The following is an 11,733-nucleotide window of genomic DNA, read 5'->3' as shown; positions in this document are numbered from 1 at the left end:
TGAAATGAAAGCCATTTTTCTTGTGACCAACTCATAGTTTCAAGTGAAGCAGACTCAGCAGTAGCTTAACCTCCTTTCCACTCAAGCTCATAAAGAGGCAATGGATCTTCAGAGGGCTGAGCAGGCATGCATATCCTTGTTTATAAGAGGAGACAACCCAGAGGTAATGTGCAGTAATGAAAATCCTCCGGGGGCACTGAGAACTTGATCATTCAGTTCCTATGAGCAGGTCCTAACTTCTCTGCATCTTGAATTTTCTACCTGTAAAGCACACTTAGCAAAGGTGACTTCTGAGCTTGGAAATGATGTGGCTAGAAGAGAACCCCAACAAGGCTGAGCATTGCTCTCCCCTTGGAGATTATCTACCCCACTGGTCCTGGGACCCCTTGTTTACCTTCCTTATCTGTTAATGCATCACCAGCTTATCACACTTCCAATACTTGGCAACTCCAATATGTCAGCCTCGAGAATGGAATGTGTGTGTACACGTACACGTGTGTGTGTTTGGGGGGGCTGTCAAATTGCCGTATTCTTCTTACGTGACTACCAGAGTTATAAAAAGTACAAATGACTTTTTGTCCACCACATTATCTTTCACTCAGGACGAAACCTCATTTGCTTTTATTTTTCTTCTTAGTTAATGTTGCAAAGTATACCAATGGAAGTAACAACAGTGCTTTAAACAGGAGGGACACATCAAGAAGTCATGAGGTAGGTGGATCCAGGAAGGGTTAATTCAGAAGCTCAATAGTTGACTTCTCTCAGAGTCTCTTGGCTTTCCCTGATGGTTGCAAGCTTCGAAAATTACTTCCTATAAGGCAAAGTTCAAGACAAAAAGGAAGAGTCTGTTTTGATAAATCATTTTGTGCAATATTTCCCCAAAGTCTCTAGCATATTCCCATCATCCTTCATATGCTAAGATTAGATTGCCCAGTCCAAGCTTATCACTGGAAAGGGGAAGTTTAAGAGTCTCATGATTGGCTTAGATTAACCAAGGACCCTCCCTTAGCATCCTCCTTGCCCACCTTCCCCGACACATTGCTTCTCCAAACCTTAACAAAATCAGGGTTCTGTTAGGGAGACATGTCAACAATTGCATTATCTTGTTTCATTGTTCATTTATCTCTCTGAACACAAATTATATAAACCTTCTTAACTGAATGGCAGACTACGCAGTTACCTGTAATTGGAACAGAATCTACTGTCTATACGACAGATGTGTGGAAGTTTTTTATTATAATTTAATATGAGTTTACAGCAAATTATCCACTTATTTCTAACTTCTTTTTTTGTTTGTTTGACTCTATCTGGGGTATTAAAATCCTAATGTTCTTACCAAGCTTATTTTTACCTCAAGGATCACTTTTTTGGTAGCCATGAGAATGAATTGCCAACCAAAGATTTAAGCAGGTACCATCAAGTGTCTAAAGGCCCAGTTGCCATGGATATCTGGCAAAGAAATCAAGAATTGCTGAATTGACATGAATAGAACTAAACTCAGGTTATAATGTAGCAGAATGGCTTGTACATGTGTGTGCATATCTGTTGGAGCAAGTGTGTCTATGAGGGTGTGTTTTATTAGCTGACAACACATGTTTGCAATATGACTTGTCGATATGGTTCTTGACTTAAATACCTGCTGCCCAGTGTAAATGCACTAAGCACAGCCCTCAGCAGTACCCCTGAACTCAAGAGTGGTTCAGATATCTTCACAGGGACCAGCCACTATGTGTAGTCAGCCTTGTGGAGCCTGACTCTGATGCTGGAATCAAAACCAACTTTACAGAAGAGGGGGAAACACATATATTTAGAGGAGACAACTCCGCAATAGAAGAAGGTTTCATGGCAGCTGAAAACACACTGGTGGAGTGGGTGGATGCCAGTTTTTATGCTCTTTTACGTCCCTTTGTAGAAGCCCCCCTATTAGTGTCTGTCACTCCCTAGTCCACAATGATTGTGTCTTGACTCCCAGAGAGCCAGCCTTCTTTTCCAAATTTCCAAAGTAATTACATGCCATTAGTATCTCAACCGTCCTGCCACCCACCCCATCCAAGCATACCTGTCCTGCGTCTTGTTCTACGGTGACTCCGCTTGAGGCGACGCCCGTTAGCCCTTAAGATGAAATGAAATGTCAGTGGATGCTCGTGGTCAGTGGCAACTTTGGCATGATGTTTTTGCAAGGGGGCAGCTGCTGCCAGGTCATTCCCGAAAGGGACAACCATACGGGAAGATTGGGGGGCCTCCCAGCGTGGGAGGCAGGGAGCTGTGTTTGGAACAGGGGAGATCCTTCCCAGATTGGACCAGGGTGATGGCCTCTGGCTCAGTGTCAGCTTCTAGCCAGTTCTGACCATGAGGACAGAGATTTGGTCACAGGGTAGTCCTGGGCTCATGTCTGTCCACTTTTAAAATAGCCAAGGGATCCAGCCTCAGAACCTAAAATGCAAAAGGCTCAGAGTACATCCCAGACTCTGCAATTCACTCTTCTCCCACAGGCCAAACAAGAACTAATTTTAAAACAAACCACCATGACCAACCCTGGGGGAAAGGCCCAGAATGCTAGGCAATGGGGCCGGCAAAACTCCACACCCCACCCAAACTGTTTACTCCTCCCTGAGCCTTTCAGAGACGGGACGCCGGGCTGGGGTTTGGGATGCTGTCCGTTCCACCCTGAAATTCCCTTTTCAGGTTAGGATTAGGAAATCCTTCCCCACACCGGTCCCCACCGAGCCAGGAGCTCCTGCCTTCATCCTTTTTCTCTGTTTGTTTTCAGTGAAGACTCAAGTCTAGATTCCTATAATAGATGAGCTGAAAAAAGATTCCAGCTAAAAATCATCCATAGACGTAAGTCATGAGTTTCTACGCCAGTCAGGTTTAGCCAGAGAAACAGAATCAATAGGGCATTAATATCTATTTACATATATATATATATATAATTTTTATTCTCTATATTTTAATATAGTTTACATATAAATATAAATACATAGTTTTATAATACACATTATATATGTGTATGTATAATAATCATAAAATATATATTTTACATGATACATATGTGTGTGTGTGTATATATATCTCTGTGTGAGGATAATAAAGAAATTTATTTTCAGGAATTTGCTCATGTGATTATGGGGACTGGGAAATCCAAAATCCATAGGGCAGGCCAGCAAGCTAAAAACTCAGGCGTAGGGGTGCCTGCGTGGCTCAGTCGGCTAAGCGTCCAAGTCTTGGTCTCGGCTCAGGTCATGGTCTCAGGGTCATGAGGTCAAGCCCCACGTCGGGCTCTGGGCTCAGGGGGCCTCTATTTGTCCCTGCCCCTGCTTCCACATGCTCTCTCTCTCTCTCTAATTAATTAATTAATTAATTAAATTTTAAAAAAACCTGAGCTGTGGATTGATTCTGCAATCTAGAGGCAAATTTCTTCTTTTCTGGGAAACCTGAGCTTTTGCTCCTTAGTCTTTCAACTGATTGAACGAGGCCCACCTGCATTTTGGAGGTACTCTCCTTTACTTACAGAACCACTGGTTGTAAATGTTAACCACACCAGCAAAAATACCTTCTCAGCATATTTAGACGACTGTTTGATTAAATAGGTCAGTGCTCTATCTTTGCCGAGTCGACATGAAAGTAACCATCACTGCTTTCAATGGCTTCCTTGGCATCTGAACCTCTATGAAGTTCTTGTATTAGCAGAAGCTTTGGGATTGTTCAAAACTCTTAGCTATGTAAAGCCCCAGACCTTGTGGGCCTGGGATAGGTGGGTGCCACCTCATGCCACGTCAGGCAGTGCCCCCTCCTCCCGACATGGGGGTCTCAGTGTCTAAATAAAGTAAAGATGAAACAACTCTCAAGTTACATGCTTGTATGATGAGTTAGGCAATTTGCTCAGCAATTCCGCAGCATCATTCGACTGATGTTATTTTGCTGAAATGAATCATTTACAGATGAGGAAAATCCAAGGCTCAGATAGGTGTCTGAGTCACACAGTGCTTTCCGCAGAGGGTCAAATCTGAACCAGACCATTCTCACTCCTGAGGCCGGTACCGTGTCCTGTAGAGCAATGTCTCTAAGACTGACTCTGGATGGGTTAGAAATTTCTTCTTCCTTCTTTCCCTTGCGCCTTTTCTTTCTTCCCTGCGTTCTTCCTACCAATCTTCCTAGAGCATGACACACATCTACTCAGGGCACCGCCTTGAGCTGGGGAGTTTGCAGTTGGAAGAGGAAGGGGGGATATAAGGGAGGAGCGGGTAGAGCTGAGGTCCTGAGCTTTTTCACCTAACAACTCATCAAGGTAAAGCAGGAAAGTGTTGAGCTGCAGAGCTCATTTTTTGCCCAATTTTAGTTATTTGGCTCGGAACAGGGCTACAATATTACCTCTGGCCAAGGATGTCCTGGGGCATCTCCCAGCACTCCCAGTCACGCTTACCCGGATCCCGTTGTGATGTAAACTTCATCTGAATGCCAGGCTGGAGGAGAAGAAAGAGGCTGCCCAAACCAGCCCCTGTCTTCAAGCCAAAGGGCTCATCCCAGGCTAGAGCTTCATCCATTGAGGTGGAGTCCAGGCCTCCCCTGACGTATTCGCCGGCCCCATCAACTGTACATAATAATGTCTTTGCAGGTTTTGTCCACCCCCAGCCTCAGGTGGGACTTCGAAATCCACTGCACGAGCACTCCTGGGTCGTGCCACGTGCAGCATCATCGAAAACCCTACCAACGTTGCCCCCCAGAAAGGCTAATGGAAACAGCATCTGCAGCCACCGACCAGAAATGGTTGCATTTCACACAAGTCAGGCAGTTTTTTCCTCCAAGTGAATCAACACAAATGAAAGCTGGCTGATGCTCGGGTCCACCAGAGACTGAAGAACAAAACCGCGAAATGGAGCCAGCCCAATTCTAATTTAATTCAGAAGAACAAACAGAGGATCACTCAGCAGACCTCAAATCCCCAGTCTGAACATGATGCCCAGGGAGCCAACAGTTTTATGGACCATCTACCCCACCTACTCCCTCTTGCCACAGCAAGTAGATTAAAATAGCTCAGAAAGCCTTGCTTGGCGAGTGACAGTCTTGTTCTGACATTGTTGTCCATGTTGACCTTGTACTTTCTTACTGAAAAGTCAAATGCACTGTAGAAAGCATTTAGTTCACAAAATAACTACTGTACTTCTACGTGATGCTTGCATTTTGTGTCTCTCCTTCATGTCACTCAAGATCCTACTCAAATGCCACTTTCTCAGAGAGATCGTTCCTGGCCACTCGCTCTAAAATGGCATCCTCCACTACCCAACACTCGCTACCCTCTAGATCTGCTTTATTTTTCTTACTGGCATCATATCACATATTTGTTTACCTTTGATCTGCCTCCCCTGCTAGAATATAAGCTTTATGTGGGCAGAGACATTGATAAATTTAATCATGGCTGTGATCCCAGCATTTAGAACAGTCTCCAGCACATAGCAGGGGTTCAATAAATATTTGTTAAAGGAATGAATCAGTGAATTGGTACAAGGATCAGTTGCCTAATAGGCCATGCTGAGAATAAGGAGTCTTGGGGTTTGATATGTGACATTTCTCTTATTAGAGAGCTACTCTGAGAATTCTTGACCTTCAGCAATTCACAGCTTCAAGTCCCATGTGTTATGAGTTGACGGGTGTTAGGGAATATCTGGCTTGAAAGTCCAAATACATGGAAGTCCCCATTTCAATAGGACCCTGTTGTTGTTAATATTATGATTGTGAAAAATTAACGAAAACATGATTTCATTCAGTGCTTGGGTGAAGTAAAGAAGCACCACGGGTGTGAAAAGTCGGGAGGCACTCACTCTCAGGCACCAACCGTGCACCTGTATGACCCTGAGAGTCAGTGTTTCCTTACATTTTGCTCTCTAGGTATGTTGCTCACCTCACCATAGTCCCGGCTCTGCAAGAAATGACAAGCAAGGAGACAACAGTGTAGAAACATTTACTTAATGCTGTTTGTCTCATGGTGTCATGATGTCTACTGAAAACACATAATTCTCAAGGGAAACGTGATGCAAGAGCAGAGCAGGATCCAATACAACAGTGGGATCAACATTCAGATTTTAGCTAATCTGAGGATTCCCAGAGATCTCTGGACAAAACTCACATTGACAAGGGGACCAGTGGTTCTAAGAGCTCATCTAGGGTCTTCACTTGAGGTTCCTTGGGTTTCCACCTGGTATGTCTATAGGCTTATTCAAATACAAGTTAGGCAAAGAGAGTTCTTTTAGATACACCTATAAAGACCAAATTTTATCCCTGGGACAAAATGCATTGGTAAATGGCACACCAGTGATATTATACTCCAAGGCCTTGGACAAGATGAGAATGGCCTGAGCAAGGGGCTGCAGGGGATGCACCAAATCATCAGATGCCCTAATTTTTCACACACAATTAAGGAAAAATGGCTAAAATGGTTCATTCCTATATATTATGATATAGTTCCTGCCATGTTGTATGGGTAAACCAGCCTGCCCTGCTCTCTTACCACACCTGATAGCCCCAAAGAAGGGATGATAAGTCAATGATAACCACATACACACTGGATATGAAAAAAGCTAAATGTCTTTGGGCATGTTGTTCCTTAATTCTGCCCAATAAGGCTGCCCATGTAGGATGGCGGCATCTAAGCCCTGCAAGAAAATCCTTTCTTTCAGAAACTATGACTATTAGGCAAAGAGAAGGCTAATCTCTGAAGCCCAGTTCTCCATGAGGGCTGATATACCTCACAGCCCGGGATCTACTAAGATCTAGGGAGACACTGTGATGGAGGACACAGCATTCCTTTCTTCCCCGAAACCCACATCAACCCTTGCAATGCATCCCCCATTAGAGAAGAACACCCATGGGGGTAGGGAGGTTCCTTGAAGAACCTGACACAAAGTCTTACACATAATCTTTAATTGTTTTTTTTTTTAAGGAGATAGAAGTTTATTGAAGACACTACAAGGGATGACAAGCAGGTCAGCAGAAGAGAGACTGTCTGCCTGATCTTCAAATGTTTTCATACGTTTTAATAATGATACAATTACCCTACTAAAGGTGAAAAGTGTTAAAATACCAAGAACAAATGTGTCGGCCTGCCATCATGTCCATAACACAGATTACTGATTTTTAAGGAGTTAGTGAAGATACAAACAGTGGTATTCATGATGTTGGATTATTTCTCCACTGTGTTTGTTAGAGAACTGAAGCTCTGAGCTAAATAGGAAGTTTGTTGCTGTACAAAAGTGCACCTCAATAGGTTTGCTTAATCACAAGATATTGCTCTCCTCCTAAGTTAACCACGGCTTCTGACATGGAGAAGATTTAGAACTTGAAGCCACTTCACCCTGGGAAAATAAAATGGAAGAGAAATATGTAATTATAACCAATTGTTTAGTGGCCAACCTTCAAATATGCCATTGGGGCTGTCAAACCATTTAACTAAATCAAAGACAACACAGCATGTTCTGCTATTTTTATTCCTTCTTCTTCCTTTGGTCAGAAGGTGGTGGTAGGTGATCATCCACTGGACTGTCCCTTCAAAAATAGATGTCAGAATTTCACATCCAGGTACCAGATTGTCCTGGTTAAACAGCTGGCAGTGGAATTTGACTTCATGGAAAGGGTTTAAGGCATGATTTAGTCATTGACCTCCAGTGTTTGCTCTGACTTCTTACGGGGGAGTTCGAAGAGGAGCTGCGAAGTTTCCCAAGCTCCATTCAGGCGACAAAGGCCCACCCTGCAAACAACAGTCCTTCACCTTCTGAAGACCTGACACCTATGAAGTAACAAGGAAGGAATTTTCTGGCTCTGCTTCCTGGCACAGTCATTACCCAGGCTCCTCGATTCCAATTAGTTGGCCTTCACAACTGAGCCTCAAGAAATTTGTTATTTAGGGATCTGAATAAATTGGACAACTGAATCAGAAAAAGTACGAAGCACTCCCAATGTTAAAACAAGTCCGGATCTATACACCCCCCCACCCCTTCATGCCTCCCACATTGACCCATGGTTTCTGACGTGGAAACTGGTGAGCTGGTGTCATTGACTTCAAGGAAAAGTGAAGTCAAGGAGAGAGGTTAGCAGACTGGACACATTTAAAGGCCAATGTGCCCAATTTTCAAAATTTTTATTCACCTGTCACTTAACTGGATATCCTGCTTTGGTGGTAGTAGAGACTACATTTAAGGATCTAAGTGCCAACGGGAGATGAAAAAGCACATTCGAGGGGCGTTTGGGTGGTTCAGTCGTTAAGCGTCTGCCTTTGGCTCAGGTCATGATCTCAGGGTCCTGGGATCGAGCCCCGCATCAGGCTCCCTGCTCAGCGGGAAGCCTGCTTCTCCCTCTCCCTCTCCCCCTGCTTGTGCTCCCTCTCTCGCTGTCTTTCTCTCTGTCAAATAAATAAATAAAATCTTAAAAAAAAAAAAAGAAAAGAAAAAGCACATTCTATTTGTCATTAAGTCCAGAGATGCCATGGTTCTTTTCAACCTTTTCCTTTCCTGATGTGTAGGATGACTTACAGCTAAGGTGAAAAACCACTTATGACCTCACATCAGTTTCTGCGCCCAAGTGGCTTCAGCTAAACATTATTCAAAACTCAGCATAAAGGCGAATAGTGAATAGACTGAAAGCCTTGAAACCCAGCACCTGTCTTTTTAGTATCCCATAAAGAAAAATGGTGGGGAGTACACTCCTGGACTGAACACCAGAAAGGGAGCCCATGTTCTCAGTGGGTTAGGGCAGGGCTGCCCCAATGGCTGTAGTTAGCTCAACTTTCTGACACCAAAGAGGAAAATGTGTAACTCTTCAGAGGCACCAGTGGAGTATTCGACCTGATCATGAAAAAAAATTCAACTGCTCTCACAATCTGAGTGTGGGTGGGAGAAGGAATGAATCTAGGTCTACAGCATGAGAAGTGGTCAATTGCAGTCACCATTCTATTCTAAAAATGCAAATTGGACCTCGTCTGCCTCCAGTTTCATAACCTTCATTTGGTTGTGGATAAACTCTAAAGTCCTAAACATTATATAAAGAGCCTTTTCTGATCTGGAACCAGCCTATTTTCCCAGCTTCATCTCATAGCCTACCCCAGATACCCCCAGCCTTCTACAGTCCAACCATCACGCTGACTTGTAGTTCCCAGAACCTGCCATATTTCTCGTGATACCTGATTTTTGCCTCTGCTGTTCCATCTGTCTGGAAATTATTTCCCCCACCTTTCCTTTCTCTGGCTATTACTAGACTAAAAAGCATATGATGGAAAACAAAGAGTATAAGCCCACAGCTGAGTTTTTGCAATCTATCAATATTTTGTTGGTCTGAAAGGTCCAAGGAAGAGGGTGCAGTGCAACAAATAAAGCAATCCCATATGATAAAATGGTTTTTAACCAATAAATGTTAAATGTAGTTTATATATGCTTGTACAAGTTTGTTAAAAAGATAACAGTTAATCAGATCTCAAGGTTCATCTCTCAAGAATGATCCATATTTAATTGGTGGATCATCCTTTTTGAAGTTAGACACACATGGCTTTGAGAGTGAGCTCTACCATTTACTAACAGCATGACCTTGGGCAAATTGTTAACCTCTTTGTGGTTCAGTCTTCTCATCTGCAAAATGGGGCTGCCCTAGCACCTGCCCAACAGAGTTGTTGTGAGGATCAATTTAGACAATAAGAATGAAGTGCTGAGTATCAGTTACCAGGGGGAATGGACAGCTCATATCTCCCCAAAGTTCATATGTTGAAACCTTATCCCCCGATGGGGTGGTATTAAGAGGTGGGGCCTTTGGGAGATGATTGGGTTCTGAGGGTAGAGCCCTCATGGATGGGTTAATGTCCTGACACAAGAGACCCCAGAGAGTTCCCCTTCTAGCATGTGAACTACCCATGAAGAAGAAAGTCGTCTAGGAGGAAGGAGGTAGGATCTCGCCAGACACTGCATCTGTCGGCGTCTTGATCTTGGACTTCTCAGCCTCCAGAGGTGTAAGAAATAAATCTCTGTTGTTTATAAGCCGTACAGTGTGTGATATTTTTGTTACAGTAGCCTGAGCTAAGACACCTGGTGGGCAGTAGTATTCAGTCAACTCAGTAAAGGGCCACCGTCACCATCATCCTCCTCTTTATCACCATCATTCATCATATGTCATCATATGTCATCAAATGTCAAAATAGCCCGACTGTATCTCTCCATGCTGGCTCCTGCTCTTTAAGACTTGATGGCACCATTTTGCAGCTAACGAAGCCATTCTAGATCACACTGAAAAACATTCACCCACCACCTTCATCTTTGGAAATAGGAAACTACAGGACCCTGCTCACACAGTTTTGCCCAGGAGGGTGTAAGTCACTAAGACGCTCTGGGGTGGGAGAGGGAGAAAGTCTAGCTAACAACATAATTAAAGAGAGAGGCAGCCCCCTGTGGGAACCCCTGACGTCTAAAGAGTCTGTTACCCTTTCCTAAGACTATCCTCATTCCTGTGTTCAACCCGAGGGCACATACTACTCTTCTCAGAATTTTAAATATGGGGAAGCTGACTCCCCTTAAAGACAAGCTGCTCAAGCTCACTGTTGAGCCTTGTCTTCAGATCACCCATTCCCATCCCCACCGTTCACGCACCCTGAGCAGCAGTCCCTAACCTCAATATCCTCTCGCTTTCCAGAGGCGCCACTGGGACTCCTTTACTCAGTTTCGTTTGCCCTTCTCCCGACAATGGCCGTCTGTAAGAGGCCCTCAGCGCCTGGAATTTGAAATTGTTTTTCTTCCCTCCCTTCCTGAGGAGCGGATTGTTCCTAAGCTCTGGGCTGCCTGGCCAGTGCAGGCCTGACTGGCTGGCACCTAGGGTTGCATGGAGGATATGGATTTGTTTTTGCAGGGTTGCTCATGAGCGATGGAGTGCTGGTGTTGGCCTCCTTGTAGAAGGGGTGCATGGCAGTTAGGCATGGATTTGCAGGGAAGTAAACTTTAAGAATAAACAGAAAGTACACACACTCCACATCCTGTCAGCCAAGCCCCAGCCTCCTTAGTCCTGACAGGTGATCCATTCTGACTTCCTTGCAGAGACACCCACACCCAGCAGACTGTAAGTCCTTGAAGCATGGCAGGCAGGAAAAAGCACAAACGTGGATTCTCCACTCTCTAGCAGGGTGGGCTTGAAAATTTGCTCAGCCTCTGTGCCCAGACTCCACGATTGAAAACTTACCAACATTCTTTTGGTTCCTCCCATATACCAGAGTCTTCCCCTCCTCAGGGCCTTTGAATGTGCTCTTGTCTCTGCCCTCCTTCTCCTGATGGCGCTCCTCTTCCTCCAGGTTTCAGCTTCGATGCCATCTTCTCAAGGAGCCTTCCCCCAGCTTCCCCTCACCCCGATTATTCTCTGTTTGGGGCACTCATTGGCTTTCTTCAAATATTTGTCACAATTTCCAATAATTTTTTTTTGCTTTGTCTTCCTATTCAAACTTGAAGCTCCTTGAGGGCTGCCTTCTGCTATGTCAGCACAGTGCCTGGAATTTGATGGGGACTCAATCAATATCAAGGAACAAAGGTCCTTGCTTTGTCTAGGTTTAATTGGCACAAGGGAGAGGTAACAAGCACCAGAATCCGGAATCCCTGATCCTGTGGGCAATTTTATCTTCGACTGCACTCACAGGAACAATAGATATCAGTGACAGAAAGATGTAGAGTTAAAAAGACCAAGGAGACTAATCAGCATAAACTCTTTTGTGTATTTTAT

The 11,733-nt window shown here is 44.2% G+C and overlaps 1 long non-coding RNA gene across 1 annotated transcript in view; it reads right to left on the bottom strand.

Annotated features, from left to right (window-relative positions):
* Positions 1–608: 608 nt before the first annotated feature.
* Positions 609–11,733, bottom strand: part of LOC141370911 (uncharacterized) — a 33,963-nt gene continuing 22,838 nt past the window's right edge. The window contains exons 2-3 of the long non-coding RNA XR_012375404.1: positions 2,060–2,112; positions 609–811 (exon numbers count right to left, since the gene is read on the bottom strand). This is a non-coding gene — a long non-coding RNA (uncharacterized lncRNA). The remainder of the gene's footprint in view (positions 812–2,059; positions 2,113–11,733) is intronic.

This window comes from Callorhinus ursinus, unplaced genomic scaffold (assembly GCF_003265705.2).
Source record: "Callorhinus ursinus isolate GAN/ISIS: 27379988/994484 unplaced genomic scaffold, GSC_fseal_2.0 scaffold50, whole genome shotgun sequence".
Taxonomy (NCBI): domain Eukaryota; kingdom Metazoa; phylum Chordata; class Mammalia; order Carnivora; family Otariidae; genus Callorhinus; species Callorhinus ursinus.
This window is presented reverse-complemented; position numbering and strand designations above follow the sequence as displayed.